General features: G+C 35.1%; 1 pseudogene; it reads left to right on the top strand.

Moving 5' to 3' along the window:
* The first annotated feature begins 10479 nt into the window (after positions 1-10479).
* On the top strand, positions 10480-13494 carry LOC148771682 (protein NETWORKED 1D-like; annotated as a pseudogene).
* The last annotated feature ends 1585 nt before the right edge of the window (positions 13495-15079 follow it).

Genomic DNA, 15079 nt, shown 5'->3' with positions numbered 1-15079 from the left:
ACTTAGCATCGTAATACACGATTTTATATGTCATGATCTTGATTCACGCTCTTCTCATGCAGTTACATTACAAGATTGTTCTATGATTAAAATTTCTGAACTTCTAAATTTATGAAATAAATTCTACTATTAGTGTAAAACTATACGGAATAACACGCCTATAAAATCAAAGGGCTTGTGTTGTGTACTGACTGATGCTACGCTCGTATATTCCTTGTCCGAAGAAGTGGTTGTCGCTAGTTTCAAAACATTTTCTGGACAGGATTGATTAAATAAACCACATTCACATCAAATAATCACTCATACTATAAAACGACGAAAGCTAACAAACAGTTATATACAACCAGGGGCGAGCCGGACTCAAGTCCACCCTCAATTGATTATTTATTCCATTTGCATCACCCCACGTCTCTGATAATTTAATGTTCTATTAATTAGCATATATTTAGTTAACATGATTTTATCTATTATGTGCGTTATTATTTTAAGATTTTATTTATGTGATAACCGGTGAAATTTCATATAAAATGCATTAGTCTGAAATAATTTTGGGCGAATTTAAATTGATCGTATTAGTTAATTATTATATCTAGAGATTGATCATACTCTTTTATTTTACTAGAACTAATTTATTAGGAAAATTTTAAATCAGATATTTTCTTATTTTCAAACCAATTGTTTTTGTTGAATAAAATCATTTGTAAGAAAAATCGAAAGATTCTCCTTATTACTCCCTCAAATTTTTGCCACCATGGTACAACACAAGATCAAAACTTTTCCTTGAGTACAATCCTTCTCTAGGTGAGCCCATGTGTAAATTGCAATTTATTTTGAATTATTCCTTTTTGAATTTATTTTGAGGGATAGTTAATTGAAATTGCAAAGAAGTCCCTTTAGATACTTTCTAAGTTTGCCTAAATAGCAAAAAGGCCACCTCCATTCTTAATCATTAAGCTTGCAAGACCCCCACAACTCTATAACTAGAACCCAAGCCTTCATGTGTTTTCTCATCTTCTCTACACATCCTAAAGATTAAAGATCAAAATCTCTTTCTCTTCTTCTCTCATTTTTGAAATTAGTGGTGTAGGAAAGCCCCAAAATCTCTTTTTAAAGAGTAAAATTCTTGGCAAAAGAAGTAAGTCTTCTTCCTCTTCTTTCTTTTCTTCATTTTCGAAAATTTCAAGAAGCTAAGCTTCTTCTTCCTCTCTCTCTCTAAAATTTCTTCTTCTTCTCCTTGTAGAAAGGAAAGAACACCCTTCCAAATTCTAAGAAGAACAAGGTGAGAATTTTCGAATTCTTGCTACAAGTGCTTCAACACCAATAGTATTTTTCTTCTCTTTAATTTCGTGTTAAAGTTCTTATGATGACCGAAAACTAAAGGAGAAACAATATAAAATTTTGTGTTGAATTTATGCTTTGATCATCCATGAATGTAATAATCTAAGCTTTAATTGAAATAATCTTGAAAAACTAAGAATAAAATGATGATTTAATTGTTATGTAAGTATATACTAAACCTACGTGATCTTAAGGAAACTTCGATCCATAGTTTTTGTAAACCTACGTGGTCAAAAAAAGTATTTAGTCCATGGTTTATTTATAATCTCTATGAGAAATATATATAAATATATGTTTCTATGTGTATATATATATCAACCTACGTGGTTGTAAGTGTACTTCATTCGGATCGAGGAAGCTTGCAATCCATGGTTCATGATCTATGAGGTATAAGATAATATATGAAGATAAAAACCGAGACCAGGATTAATAGAAATGGATCGGAATTTTGTGTGATTGAATTGTTGATGTTTCGAATATTTTTGGAAAGAATTTGAGTAAAATGTTTAGATTGCTAATGCATGTAGAATTTACAAGAATGAGTATTAAAAACTCTCAATCTAACCTTGAATGTAAAGATTTAGAAATAAAATGAAATAAATTGAAATTTGGTGCTACTTTGAAATTTGGTGCTACTTTCAACTTTAATTAATGAAACTTGGAGGTAGTAACTATAAATAACCGAAAGTTTTGAGACACTTTTGTCATAAGAGTAAAATATGTGATCTGTGCTCTTTGCTTGAGTTGTTATTTCTCTTACTTGATTTTGTCATTTTGTGACTATACTATGTGCCTTTATGAATTATATGGAAATATGTCTACTAATATGCTTATGTGTAAGCTAACTTTGAATATGTGAAATTAAAAGTGTATACTAACCTCACTTGCACGTTTCTAATATTGGAAAATCTTGTAAAACTTAGATTTAATAAGCATAGGGTATGAGGGATCGGTACCCACAAAATGACATGAAGAGTGTGTGGTTTGATTCCACTTATATAACGGGTTCCAAATAAATAAAGACTTATTGTCTAATATTTTGCTTGATTTTTCAAAGGATGTCCAAACAATAATATTTTTCTCACACACCTAGTGAACTTACTTGAAATGAATCTATGTGTAAAAGAACGACTCTGTTGTAAGCTATCTACTCCTATTCCTTATGCAATGATGAAAAAGAAGTTCCAATAGGTAAAACGAGAAGGTGTAAGAGGTAAACCGAGAAGGTAAAGGTAAATTGGTCAACTTGCTCAATGAAATAACAATTGAGGTAAAATCGAAATGTTTATATTGAATATATGTGTGATTTTAAATGGCATATATATATATATATATATATATATATATATATATATATATATATATATATATATATATATATATATATATATATATATATATATATATATATATATATATATATTACTGTCTGAGATAGTAATTTTGCTGTTTGGGACACTAATATTAGTGTTTGGGATAGTAATATTAGTGGTATTATTGTTTTGGTATTCAAAATTACTGTGTCAAACGGTTACATTACTGCTGGACACAGTAATTTAGTACCCAAGACATTAATTTTAATTAAACTATTTTTTTTAAGAAAAATAATATAGAAAAAAAATGTCAACGCCGGACTCTGGCCAGGAAAAAAAATTCAGAAAAAAAGAAATATTTTTTCAAAAAATTATTAAAATGGGGTTAAGGTGATATATTTGTTCAAATCCGGGGTCAATGTGTAATATGGAGGAAGTTAGAGTACAATGGATGGAATTGATAAAAATTATATTATGTAGAGTATTTTAGACAAACGACATGTGAATAAGTTTATTTGAAAGGCTGTTTTTTATCTCGACCAATGTGTATTTAACTTCTATGTCATGTCCCTCTTTGCTATTTACCTTGTTTTTTTAATCACTCCATTATGATCCAAAAATATCTTTTAATTTAGTGCAAAATAGCATAACTATTGCTCGGATTCTTAACCACTATTTTAACAAGGAAAGAAATATGTTGTGTTAACAGTTTACCACTAATATAAGCTAAATTAAGGAGTCAACCATTGTTTTAAGGGGTTTTTGTGCATAAGTCCCCAACCAAGTATCTTTATTATTCTAGGTTTAGGGTTATATCTCTTTTACCAATAAGTCAATCTCTTTAATATTTAGGGATCATTAGCAATAAGCCCCTCATATTGCTAAGAAATGGTGATATGTCCACTCCTTAAATCTTTCGTTGTGATAACCCCCTAGAAATTTTATTTCCAATTCTACCCTTATGTCAATTATAATATATTGCCTCAATTATTCCTTTTTTCTCTTTTTTCTCTCTTTCTCTCACACACGTTTAAATGCTAAAAAACTGTTACCATATATAAAAAAAATATTATGTTTTATTTTTTATTATTTTCAGACTTTATTTGGTATTTTTTATTTATTTTTTAATTTTTTTTAAACAAAAAAAATTAAAAAAAAAAATTCCGACTGATTTACTACCCGAATATGACTATAGTTGAATATGACTATATGTGACTATTCAACTATAGTCATATTCTTTTTTTATATTATTTTTTTGCATTTTCAACTTAAAAAATCCAGTTATATAGTGTGGTGCAGTCATGTTTACCAAATTATATAAAACAATGTAGATGGCCTAATGTTTACGAAAACAATTCAATCAACATCCACACAAAAAATTACTATTTGAATCTTGTTATTACAAGGCAACTTGAAACGATAAGATAAAACACATTCGAATATGAATATGACTACAGTCATATTCAACAATAGTCATATTCTAATATGACTACAGTCATATTCAACGACAGTCATATTAGAATATGACTAGAATATGACTATAGTCATATTACTGCTGCTGTTCAAATCTGAAATTGTATTTTCAGATCTGGAGAAAAAATTAGAAATTTTTTTTCTCGAAAAAGACATAAATAAAGATAGAGAATAACGAAACAGAGGGAGGCAAGTCGATGACAACGGCGGTTGCGGCGGTGACGAAAGAGACAGTAAGAGAGGCGGCGACGATAGTGGTGAACAAATCTAGCAAAAAAAAAAAAACTGAGAAATCGAGAGAAATAATGAAAATGAGAGAAACAACCTTATGTGGAAACGAAGGAGGCGGCGGCGGCAAATGGTATCCACGCTCAAACATTCTCAGATAAATAAAACGAACTTGAACAACATAACGAAAAAAATAAAAATCATAGCTCTTATCATGCCAATCCACAAGTATCAGTGTATACAAACATGCACTAGGATCCGAGATAACAAAAACTCAGAAAATTAATAAAATGCAAGATAATTGAAATCTATGCATTCATAACAAACAAATGATAAAATTGAAAAATTCAAATCCAGAACGAGCTTTACGGTTAATTAATTCGAGAAAAAATAAAAAATAAATTCTACCGATTAATATTATAGATCTCGGCAGGCAGCGGAGGGAGAAGGGATGCATCGTTCGAATGACACTTTTGACGGAGTACCGCGACGGCGGTTCTGGTGAAGGGCGGCGGAGGTGTTTTGGCGGAGAGCGACGGCTATGGTGAGAACATGGGCGGTGTAGGGTAATTTTCAGAACTCCGTCGGTGTCTAGCCGCTAGTCCTTTACCGCCTTTGTTTGTCGAATCCGGCCACCGGTGATTTTCTGTTGCCTCTTCGATTTCGTAGTGATGGAAAGAGTAGATCTCGGGTTTGAGGAAGAAGAATAATGAAGAGAGAAAACAGATCGGTTGAAAATCCGAGAAGTGAAGGGCGGCGGCCATGGTGAGAACATGGGCGGCGTAGGGTAATTTTCAGAAAACTCCGTCGGTGTCTAGCCGCTAGTCCTTTACCGCCTCTGTTTGTCGACTCCGGCCACCGGTGATTTTCTGTTGCCTCTTTGATTTTGTAGTGATGGAAAGAGTAGATCTAGGGTTTGAGGAAGAAGAAAAATGAAGAGAAAAAACAAATCGGTTGAAAAATCCGAGCATGACGATTGATAGCGGAAGAAAAAAATTAGGATTTAAGGTTATAGGGTTGGGGGTATTTTTGTCTTATCACATAAGTCTAGGGGGTCTCACAAATTCAAACTGGAATTTGGGTTTATGCAAAAGTCATTAAAGTTAATTGGATTTAGTTCAAAATATTTTCTATTTAAGGGGGTATTGCATATTTCCCCTAATATTATTATAAATAAATGAAACATTCATGTATATGTCAATATCACCCTCAACTATTTATATCCAATTCTTAATTGTAACCCCAGTTTAATCAATTTTGTCCACAAAAATCTAATTTTGACTATAAACATTCAATTTTGACTTTTTTCTGCATGATACTTTAATATGCTCCAATTTCATCCTTAACTTATTTTAATCTCAATTTGACCCCAAATTTCACAAATTATTCAATTTTGACCCAAATGTTTTTTTCAAAAACCAAATTTTGCCGCCGGATTCCAGCGTTGACTTCAATTTTCTTTTCTTTCTTTCGGATTTTTTTGCCGGTTTTCGGCGTCGACTTTTTTTAGTGTTTTTTTATGTTTTTTTTCCCTTTTTTTTGTACGTCCACCGCTCAACGTTGACCGTAATTGTGTTGTCACTGATAGTAAATTAACGTAGTTATACTGTCAATGACAGTTAATTTAAGTAATTGTACTGTCGTTGACAATACATTTATGTAATCGTTCTGCCATTGACAGTAAATTAACGTAATATTATTATATTTTTTATTTTTTGTTATTTTTTTTTTATTTTGTTTGATTTGTTGACAAGTCAACGTAATTATATTATTGTCCAGTAAAATAATTGTAAACACAATAATATTACTGTCAACAACATCAATATTATTATATTTTTGGGTTTTTTGGTATGTTTGAGTTATTCACGGAGTAACGTAATAATATTACTGTCTATTATTGTAATATTACTGTAAACACAATAATATTATTGTAGTTGCCGGTAATATTACTGTTTTTATAGTAATATTGCTGTCAACCACATAAATATTATTATTTTGTTTGGATTTTTTTTGTTTGTTTGAGTTATTGACGGGGTAACGTAATAAAATACTGTCTATTATTGTAATATTACTGTGGTTGACGGTAATATTACTGTTGTTATAGTAATATTACTGTCACTCACAGTAATATTAATTCTTTTGGCTTTTTATTATGTTTACATTTGTTGAATAATTTGTGAAATTTAGGGTCAAATTAAGTTAATGATGAAATTGGAGCATAGTAAAGTATGAGGGGTTATTTTAGTCCTTTACTAAAATCTGGACCATGTGTGAACTTATTGGTAAAAGAGATTTTTGACCCGATCTCTTTATGAATACGCACCAATTAATGGGCATATTTGTAATGACCCCTTATATTACTCCCTTCTTTCAGTTATGCATAAATATTAAAAAAATAATAAATATATTTTCGATTTAGAAAAATAAATATAGTTAGATTAAGATACTCTTATTTATTAATTAATACAGATAGAGTGTTAGAGACTTAATAAAGATATATATATATATATATATATATATATATATATAGATATATATATATATATATATATATATATATATATATATATATATATATATATATATATATATATATATATATATATATATATATATATATATATATCTATATATATATATATATATATATATATATATATATATATATATATATATATATATATATATATATATATATATATATATATATATATCTATATATATATATATATATATATATATATATATGGCAAATGGCAAAAAGGCCCATCACATGGGACTTAAATGCATTTTAGTCCACAAAAAAAACAGTCTCTCAATTAAGCCCATCCCCATGTCTTTAGTCTAAAATACCCTCAATAATATAATTCTTAACAATTTCACCCATTATGCTCTAACTTCCTTAATATTACACATTGACCCCGGATTTAAACAAATATATCACATTAACCCCCAAAACTTTTTTTTTTTCAGAAAATAATTTTTTTTCTGAACTGTTTTTTTTCCGGCCAGATTCCGGCGTTGACCGCCGGAGACCGCCGGTCTCCGGCGTTGACTTTTTTTTTTTTTTTTTTTTTTTTTTGAATTGTTTTTTCTTAGAAAAAAAATATTTTAATTAATATTACTGTCTTGACTACTAAATTACTGTCTCAGACAGTAATATTACTGTTTGGGACAGTAATATTATGAATATTATTTTTCCGAACAGTAATATTATTAATATTATTGTCTAAGACAGTTAAATTACTGTTGGAGACAGTAATTTAACATCCAAGACAGTAATATTAATTAAAATAAATTTTTTTAAGGAAAAAAAAAAAAAAAGTCAATTAACAGTTAAGTTACTGTCTCCGACAGTTAAATAACTGCTGGAGACAGTAATTTAGCAACGAATACAGTAATATTAATTAAAAATATTTTTTTTAAGAATAAAAAAGTCAATTAACAGTTAAATTACTGTCTCCGACAGTAAAATAACTGCTGGAGACAGTAATTTAGCAACGAATACAGTAATATTAATTAAAAATATTTTTTTTAAGAATAAAAAAGTCAATTAATAGTTAAATTACAGTCTCCGACAGTTAAATAACTGCTGGAGACAGTAATTTAGCAACGAATACAGTAATATTAATTAAAAATATTTTTTTTAAGAATAAAAAAGTCAATTAACAGTTAAATTACTGTCTCCGACAGTTAAATAACTGCTGGAGACAGTAATTTAACAACAAATACAGTAATATTAATTAAAATATTTTTGAAGAAAAAAAAAAAAAAAACAGTCAATTAACAGTTAAATTACTGTCTCCGACAGTTAAATAGCTGCCGGAGACAGTAATTTAGCAGCCAAGACAGTAAAATTAATTAAAATATTTTTTTTAAGAAAAAAAAAAAAAAAAAAAGTCAACGCCGGAGACCCGGCGGTCAACGGCCGTTGACCGGCCGGAAAAAAATTTCAGGAAAACAAAATAAAAAAATAAAAAAAAAAAGTCAACGCCGGAGACCGGCGGTCTCCGGCGGTCAACGCCGGAATCTGGCCGGAAAAAAAATATTTCAGAAAAAAAATTATTTTCTGAAAAAAAAAGTTTTGGGGGTTAATGTGATATATTTGTTAAAATCCGGGGTCAATGTGTAATATTAAAGAAGTTAGATCATATTGAGTGGAATTGATAAGAATTAGGGTTAAAATTGGGGTCAAAATTGAATTTAGGGTTAAAATTGGTTAATTGATGAAATTGGGCTAAATTGGGGTGTAAATCATGAAATTGGAGTTGAATTGGGTTTCAATGAATTGAGGGTAATTTTGGTATATATAAAGGGATTTTCTTTATTTGCAAATAAGTTTGAATGGGGTGGATTTATTTGAAAGACAAAAAAGTTGGATGTCCCTATTTTAATTAAGTGCCCTTGTCATGGGCCTATTTGCCATTACCCCATATATATATATATATATATTAATTAATTAATTAAGTATATATATATGTTCATAACCCCCTTTCTTGCCCCCCTATTTTTTTCCGCTTTTTTTTTTGCCCCTTTTAATCTGGAACGACGTCATTCCGTCAATTCCCACCAATCATATCTCTCCTTTCTTTACTTTTTCTTTTTCTTTCAGCAAATGCACGATCGACCTGCTAATTTTTTTTTTAGATTTTCTTTTATCTTCTCTAATTCTCCGCCTACAATTATTGACCTGCCCTCCCCATCATCAATAACTCTTTCTTCTCCCCTGATACGGACCGAATTGTCCTCATGGGCTTTCCCAATCATTTATTGGGCCGTAGATGGAGCATTCACTTGTATTTGGCCCAAAGCCATATCAGGCCCAAGAAGAGGAGTTAGGGCAAGTTTGCTTATTTCTTGCTCATCAAGTATCTTCACCTATAAATAGGGAGTTACTCTCAACTCATTACTTCTATGCTCTCTCTTACATAACAACACTCAATTATCTCTCGATAAACACTGACTTGATCGTCGGAGCTTCTACGCCGGGAAACCCCTCCCGGCGTTGCAGGTACCCCTCCGGCGGAATCCCGACGAGCTATCATCCAAAATATCTTCCAAGGATCACACGTCATCATCTCGACGATTTTGGAGCAAACCAAGTGGCGCCGTCTGTGGGAAAACATCTCGGGCTAGGACGTGAGGACGTTTGATTTTGGAGTCTTCTCTATGAGGTGGGAGAATATGAGCTGCCTCTGATAGCAGATCTAAAGGGAAGATCGAGGAAGAACAGTGTCTTGAGAAGTTTTTTAACGGGAAACCAAGAAAGGGGCTCAAATCTTGTGTTTCGAATCTAAATCCGATGAATCGATAAATTACAAAGAGGAGAATCCAGATCTGATGAATCGACCAAAATCTAGAGAGAAAAATAAATAAGAGCAGATTTACGAGGTAAATGACATGAAACGAGTCCAAATCCTGAGTCAAGAGCTTGACGAATCCGAGGTGGGAGAAGAAAGGAAAGAAGAAGCAGTCAACCCCGTCTTGGTGCTCGTCCATCCGTGTCCATCGGCCAAGTTTTGCTGACCTCGTTTAACGAGATCGAATCTCGTTAAACCTGGATTTGATGAGCCATCCCTCGCCAAACCTGTGCTCGTCTATCGAACGCCGGCCAAGCTGAATCTCGCGGGCTCATCACCTCGAAATCCGATTCTCTTTTCCTCGCCGAAGCCCAGAGCCGCCAATTGAGCAATAGCTCGTCAAAATCCATCTCAGTAATTCATCAATTTACAAATTTAAGAAACACCCACCGCCGGCGGAATTTCCGGCTGTTTTACCTCCGCCGTCGACTTTGTTGATGCAAATAGATTACTGCCCAAAATTCCCCTCGTGTAGAAATCGACTTATTTTGGTACTTCAAGAAGGTAACTGACTTTGCTTTTGCTGGTTATGTTGTTGGGATTGCTGCATATCTGGCTATTCATAATCTGGAGTATTTCGGTTTCGACAATTCTAGCTGAAATTCTGTTTCTTTCTGGTTCGTAAGTAACGGAGGGAGTTGATCTGTTAATGCTATCAAGTGTAGTAGAGAATTTATGAAAACTCAAAAAAAAAAAAAAAAAAAAAAAAAAAAAAAAAAAAAAAAAAAAAAAAAAAAAAAAAAAGAAAAAGACCCGAGCTTATGAAAATGCTGGAGGGGTTCTACCCAGCATATCGTGCACTAGCAGAAAGATACGGCCACGCAACTGGTTTTATTCGTCACGCCCACCGTGCTATGTCCGAACATCTCCCCAATCAAGACCAGATGATGTTTCCAGATGATTCCCCCCCAAGTTCTGCCCCCGACATGTCGACACCGATGGGAGAATTCACTGACGAGTCCGATTCTGTTTCTAGAAGAAAGCCCGCGAAAGCGTTTAATGAAGTGAGAAGAGGTCTTAACTTTGACGAGGCGGACGAGGAAGAAAATGATTCCGAGGATATTCTTTCGTTGAAGAAAGCCATTGCTGAGCTGGAAGCTGAGGAAGAAGCTAGATTAGTTCAGTACCAACAAAGTTCGGACAAGCTGGCTCAGCTCGAGGCTGAGATTACGAGAACCCGCGAGGATTTCAAATTGTTTACTGATCATGCGAGTAAAGCGGACGACGAGGTTGTTGTCCTAAAAAGAAGCGCTCAGCAAATTCGAAGCTGAAAGGGAGTCTAAGTTTCGAAAATACAAACAGTGTCTAGATAGAATATCCGATCTAGAGACAACCGTATCGGCTGCTGAAGTCGAAGCACAATCCTTAAAAAACGAACTCGATAAATTAGCTCTCGAAAAGGACTTAGCTCTCGATCAGTACATGCAGTCGTTGGGGACCATTTCGAAGCTTGAGAACAATCTAGAAGTTTCTAAAGACGACGCCACGAGGTTGAAAGAGAGAGCTGAAAAGGCAGAGGGCGAAATCAAAATTCTCCGACTAACCGTCTCGAAATTGACCGAGGTAAAGGAAACTGCGGCTCTGCAGTACAAACAGTGCTTGGAGACGATTTCTAGCCTGAAGGAAAAATGTGTCATGTTGGAGAGGGCAAATTAGTCTTTTCATTCGGAGATGGAATCTTTGTCTTTGAAGATGGGGAATCAATCACGCGAGATCACCGAGAAGCAAAGGAATTGGGGAGGCTTTGGGCTTGCGTGCAAGAAGAACGATTGCGCTTCGTCGAGGCTGAAACGGCTTTCCAAACTCTGCAGCATTTGCATGCACAAACTCAAGAGGGGTTGCGGGCCATGGGCTCGGAGTGGCAGAACCGGGCCCACCTAATGAGGGTCTTTGAGTCCAGAAATCAGAGTTTACAAGACGAGGTTCGAAAGTATGAAGAGGAGAATAAGCACCTTAATGAGCTGGATGAATCTTCCGCCTTGTCGATAAAAGATGTGCAAAACGAGATCTATAGCTTAACTGAATTGAAAGGAAAACTCGTGGAGGAATTTGAGCTTCGATTAGACGAAAGAAACGCCCTGCAGCAAGAAATATATTCTCTGAAAGAAGAACTAAGTGGCCCGCACAAGAAGCACCTCTCGGTGTCGAACCAGGTGAAACAATTGCAGAACGAGAATTCCCGTCTGAAAGATACTTGTCAGAGGGAAAGTATTGAGAAAGCCGCTCTTCTGCAAAAACTGGAAATTCTGGAGCAGCTTCTCGAGAAAAATTCGATCTCGGAGATGTCTCTGTCTGATTTGAATGCTGAGCTGGAAGCTTTTAGAGGGGAAATGGAAGCACTGGAGCAATCGTGCAGATTCCTTATGGAAGAGAAATTGACTCTCGTAGCGGAATTAAAGGCGACAAACGAGAATCTTGAAAAGCTATCGGAGAATAACACGGTTCTAGAAAGTTCCCTCTCTAAAGCACAACATCAACTTGAAGCTTTAAAGGCTAAATCGAAAATCTCGGAAGATTCGTGTCAGTTACTTGTGAACGAAAAGGCTGGTCTGATAAGCAAAAATGACGGTCTAATTTCTCGGCTGGAGAACACGCATACGAGATTAGAGGAACTGGAAGGAAGATGTTTTGATCCGGAGAAAGAGAAAGAGTCGACGCTTCGTAAAGTTGAAGAGCTGAAGATGTTTCCTGAGTTGGAGAGGCAAGAACACGGCAACTATGTTCAGACAAACGATAATAGGTTCAGTGGTGTCGAAGCTGAGATGCTCGTTCTGGAAGATAAGGCCATGAATAACGAAATCGAGATAATCATCTTACGCAGTACTGCTCGACTGTTGAAGGAAAGTAACGATTCCATGCTTGTAAAGAATCAGAAACTTCTACATGAATCGAGTTTATCGGAAATGAAGATTTTGCAGTTGGAGAAGAAAAGTTCCGAGCAACAATTTGAGATCAATTCTTTATCAGATCAAACTAGTTATCTGAGGGCAAGAATTTTTCGATTATTGAAAGTTTTTGGCTTATACGACAATTCTTCGTGCGAGGATAATGCTACAAAGGACCAGGTTTATTTCAAACAGCTATTGACTAAACTTCAAAGCATGAAAAATTCAATCCGCGAAGCCGAGGAAGACAATCTCGAGCGGTGTGTTGAGTTATCAGTTCTTTTCACATTAATTAATCAACTAAATACCGATTCAAAAATCCTTGAGATGGAAAAAAGCAAAATCGAGCACGCATTGTTGGCTCGAATCGAAGGTTTAAGTGAGAAGCTAATGTATACGCGAGGTGTTTGCCAGATCTTAGAAAGGGGGAGGTTGGCGAATTCGGAGGAGAAAAGTTCGTTAACGGATAACATCGTACATTTGGAGGAAAGGAACAATGTCCTGGAAGAGGAAAACTATGTCTTGTGCGATAAAGTGTTGGCCTCGGAGAATCTCTCGTTGCTTTTTCAAGGCTTTACCGACGAGAAACTTACGGTGTTGAGAGAACTTGGGAGTGATCGAAATAAATTTTGTGAGATGAATGTTGCTCTTACGGACAAGTTAACCTCAACTGAGGCGAGGTTGGAGGAATCGAAGATTGAAAATCTTGACCACAAGGACAAGCTGCAAAAAACAGACAACGAATTTAAGGTCGTTGCCTCTGTCTGAGATCAGTTGAGCGACGAGATTAAGAATACAAAGGAAGTGTTGCATGAGATGGCAATCAAACTTCAAGACGGAAAAAAAAAAAAAAAAAAAAAAAAAAAAAAAAAAAAAAAAAAAAAAAAAAAAAGATAAGTCTAGTCGAAAAGCAGAAACTGGAGTTATCTGAAGATAATGGTGATTTGAAAACGGAGAATACTTTCTCACGCGAAGCAAGTAAGGAACTGGAATTCGATCTGCATGAATTGCAAGGAGAATACGATGAGAGAAAAATTCGAGAAGAGAATCTACAATTTGAGCTGCAAAACAAAATAGATGAGATCAGCGAGATGGGGAATCGAGCCGCATCGGTTTTCGGTGAATTACAACATTCCATGGTGAGTCAGCTGCTTTACGAGCAGAAGTATAACGAGCTCCGCAACATTCCATTTTGAAACTCAAATTTCGAGAAGGGTTTGTAAAGCTCAGCACTACTCAGATTCATAAGTCGCGAGAATGTGGTTTTCCACAAACCAGAAATTTATTCGTTGGTTGAGAGCTCCCCAAGCTCGCATTATTCTCTCTAAATCTGACCCAAGTCTCGCCGACCCGATGCCCGACGAGCTGAACACGTCGGACCGAAGTCTCACCGACCCGAGGCCTGCCAAGCTGAACATGTCAGACCCAGGTCTCGCCGACCCGATGCCCGCCGAGCTGAACATGTCGGACCCATCACTTACACAAATTCAGCTCTCTACTCAACATCATATCCGTTGCCGCACATTGAGTTGGAATCTGTCAGAGGGACGTATTTGGACAACCTGATTTTCTTTTCTCGATCGGTGGCGGGACGCCTAAAACTTATCTCTCTAAATCTGACCGTCTAAGGTCACTGACCAGCATGGGTATTCGGGCGCCACAAGCTTCGAACTTACTCCTGAGCTCGATATTGGTTAATAGATACCCATGGCTTATTAATTCAACGGCTTGTATTTTCTCTCTTATACCCCGGCAGATCCCTCAAAGCACGAAGTTTATTTCCATGATTTAGCGGGCTGAGTTTTCTTGAAGTCCGGAGTTCTCGAATGAACCCGACGCTTGGTGAAACCTTGAACTCGCACTCACAACTTACACCTCAAATTCATTTCTGGTAATTAGACTATTTGTCGCTCACATTTATTACGAGAGGAGATTATGTGAGAAGAAAAGATACAAGCAATATTCTTACGGCGATGTGAGGTTTCCACCTCGGCAAGAGATCGCTACGAGTCGAGGCGATCAAGTGTCAACACCACCACCTCGCATTCTCTACCTAAAGCTCGAAGTTATCCGCTCGGCGAGATTGCTGAAAACTTACTTTATTCCGGGAGCTCGCGTTCACATTCCTCGCACTTCTATGCCAATTCTCCTACAACTTCGAGCCAGATTTCGTCGTCTGGAATGTTACCACCTCGGTCTTCTCTGACCGAATCTCGTCGATATAATGCCCGTCGAGGACTTTTCGAGACTTGTAGTTCTCTCATATCTAGCATTGGTCCTATGAAGCTCGCATCTCCACCTCGAATACGAATCTATGAAAGCTCGAACTCTTCCTAATATCCTTGCGAAGTAAGTTCTCTTTTAACTGATGTGCCTATACCTCCATGGCAATAACTCTTTTCACGAAACTTGAAATTATCCATCACCTGGATAGAATATATTAATACAATACTAACTAATGGATTGGTGGAAAAACGAGGCG

This window comes from Erythranthe guttata, chromosome 3 (assembly GCF_056151865.1).
Source record: "Erythranthe guttata isolate IM_541 chromosome 3, IM_541, whole genome shotgun sequence".
In the NCBI taxonomy this organism is placed as follows: Eukaryota; Viridiplantae; Streptophyta; class Magnoliopsida; order Lamiales; family Phrymaceae; genus Erythranthe; species Erythranthe guttata.
This window is presented reverse-complemented; position numbering and strand designations above follow the sequence as displayed.